Source organism: Lepidochelys kempii, chromosome 10 (genome assembly GCF_965140285.1).
Source record: "Lepidochelys kempii isolate rLepKem1 chromosome 10, rLepKem1.hap1, whole genome shotgun sequence".
Lineage (NCBI taxonomy): Eukaryota > Metazoa > Chordata > Testudines > Cheloniidae > Lepidochelys > Lepidochelys kempii.
This window is the reverse complement of record NC_136389.1, coordinates 73,094,558-73,097,396: the sequence shown is the minus strand read 5'-3', so window position 1 is coordinate 73,097,396 and position 2,839 is coordinate 73,094,558. Positions and strand designations below refer to the sequence as shown.

The window sequence follows — 2,839 nt, the reverse complement described above, 5'->3', positions numbered from 1 at the left end:
TTAAGGGAGGGTACCAAGGAGCAGTGCTCCAGGTCCCCCTCACACCTTAATAAAGCTAAAGCATTTTTGTTCCTGATAAATTACACTAGTTTTGCACTCAGTCAGTGCTCTTGCTGCAGTCCATGTGAGAATCATTGTGGAAAGGGACTTTCTTGGGAGCAAGCTACTGCAGACATCTCTAGTAGCCAGTTAAGCAGCTAAACACGGTTTTCCACCCCAGTCTTCACTTCTTAAGGCCCTATATTGCAGTTATATTGGCATCTTATGGCTCAGCTGTTGGGTCAGGGACCAAAATAACTCTTAAAATGAGATCGATCTGACCAGCAGTTATTCTCAGGTGGAAAAGGAGCTTATTTTTGGAATCATTAAATGTCATGATTGCCCCAGTTCATCCTTGTCAGGGATTACATCACTTTTTTTGGTTACAATTTGGGGGCTCCTAAAAAAGAAGGGCTGCTTCTGACCACAGCCTCCCTCCATTGTTGGGCACTGTTGCTGGTAGCACAGGGCTGTGATATGTGCTATCAGAGAGGAGAAGGCAGATGCAAGTATGGTTATTTGGGCTCCCCCAATGGAATAACCCCACTCAGTGGGTGGCCCTCAGGATACATCTGTAACAGTTGCAGAGATTTCCTAAGCCCGCATCTCAAGATATGGTGGGATCCACAGTGAAAAACTGATTGAGGACGGCTGGATTCATGAGACTCCCTTGTGAGCCTACTGGAATTGTGGAAGCCCAGGTCTCTTTGCTGTAGATAAGAGATCTTCAGTATGGGTTGGAGATGGGAATTGTAGGCCATGTCGCGACCTGTGGGCTGTACCTGAGGTAAGGATGGCTGTAGCCTGCTCCATTATGTGTGGCAAATTGCCTGTGTAGCCTTCAGCTGGGCAAAATTTGGATGCCCTTGGTGTATTGCCTGGAAAGCTAATAATTGTCATGTCCTTTTACTTTTCCTTCAGGTGAGGTGGATCCAGTATCCTCGAGCCCTGCAACCATGGACATAATGACTAGGGAACGACCCCTGACCAGACAAGAGAAGTTGAAGATTGTGAGCAGTCTCTTGAAGCAGGCTCTGCCTGATGAATTCTGCGAGGCCTTCAGTGATCTGCGCCTGCTGGTGGGCGACGACAGCCTGATGTGCCAGGAAGCTGCCTCCCTCTGTGCCCTGCACAACAAGCTCTACTTCACCCCGGTCATGAGGAAGGAGTGTGAGGTGCTCCTGACCCGCCACAATGAGCTGGAGGAAAAACACTTCCTTGACTCCCAGAGACAAGTCTCTTTCAAATTTGACCACATGAGGAAAGAGGCAAGCGAGTTTCAGGCTCACCCACAGGAAGATGAGAAAGGTGAGGCATGGAGAAGGGCCCTCTATGAGGGCCTGAAAGCATACGTCAGCAGCCACTATACTGGGGGGATTTGCAGTGTCTTCATCAAGGATACAGCCATCCGGAAAATCCTCATCGCCTGCATTGCGGGTCGTCTGCACCGGCCCTCCGCCTTCTGGAATGGCCTGTGGAAATCAGAGTGGACTTTCACCCTGACTCCCACTTCCACTTCCACCCAGGTGGCCGGGACCATCATGGTCCAGGCTCACTACTTTGAGGACGGCAACATCCACTTGACAGTGTGCAAGGATGTGGCAGAGAGTCTGCCTGTCACCACTGAGACCCAGACCTCCCAGGACTTTGTGAAACTGCTGGAGCAGGCAGACAACCAGTTCCAGAATGGGCTGATGGAAGAATACCAGAGGATGAGCAATACCCACTTGAAGGCTTTCCGAAGACAGCTGCCCATCACCCACAACACGATTGACTGGGGGAAAATAGTGACAGCTAAGATAGTGGCAGCACCTGCTGTCCAATGAAAGGCCAGTTTGTATGGGATGTCTGAATAAAGTGTCCAGGGAAGGAAGAAAGTACTAAATACCCAATAAAATAAACAGAGAAAAGAAAAATTGAAAAAAAAATCAGAGAAAATGAAGGACAGGAAGAGTTCCGTGGTGTCAGTATATGGGGCGCTCTCCTGGGAGGTTGGGACAGCCAAGTGGAGGTGTTCTGCTGACCAGTGCTGAGCACAGGATAAGTGCTCACACAGATCAATAAACAGTCACATTGTGTTGATAAAGTTGATAAAGTTGATAAAGTGGAGTGACCAAATTTATGAGTGGGCTGTAGACAGAGTGTGATTTAATGATAGCGGGTAGGTGCTGTCCAGTGCTCTGTCTCCCCACCTCTCAGGCCTCTTCAGTACATAAGACCATAGTTATATAGTACACCCATTCTCAGTGACTAACTTATTAGCATATCATAACTTAAACAATCTCTCTTCCCAATCCCTCAGTGGGACATGGTTCTTCCTTTCTGTGGTCTGGCTGCTTTGCCCTTTCAAGCCATCTTTCTCTTCTCAGCCTCCTTCCGGACAAATACAGTTTCTCAGTCTCCCATTAGACAAACACAATTCCTCCTTCACAAAGTCTGGTCTTCAGTCATCCACAGCTGAACATACAACCTCAGGTTCTCCAGCTAGTCTCCCAACTCTTGTCCCTTTAGAGAGTCATGGAGTTTCCCAGGACTCTTTTCAGGCTGCTCCTAGAAGCAGGTTGGTAAGCCTTCACTCAGGATCTCGGTCCCAGCTCACTCCCCCAGCTGCTCCTGACTGCCAGTTCTCACGTCTTCCTCCTGGTGAAGCAGGCTTAACTTCTGAGTCTATAATCACTATCTATTATATTCCTTATACACTCATATATACACTCTCCACCTACTATATTCCTCATACACCCTAACCCTGTTCTATATCCGTAGACATTAGTTGGGCTTTTTTAATGTTACCCCATGTCCC

General features: G+C 48.2%; 1 pseudogene; it reads left to right on the top strand.

Moving 5' to 3' along the window:
• The first annotated feature begins 372 nt into the window (after positions 1-372).
• On the top strand, positions 373-2,548 carry LOC140917961 (F-actin-capping protein subunit alpha-1 pseudogene; annotated as a pseudogene).
• The last annotated feature ends 291 nt before the right edge of the window (positions 2,549-2,839 follow it).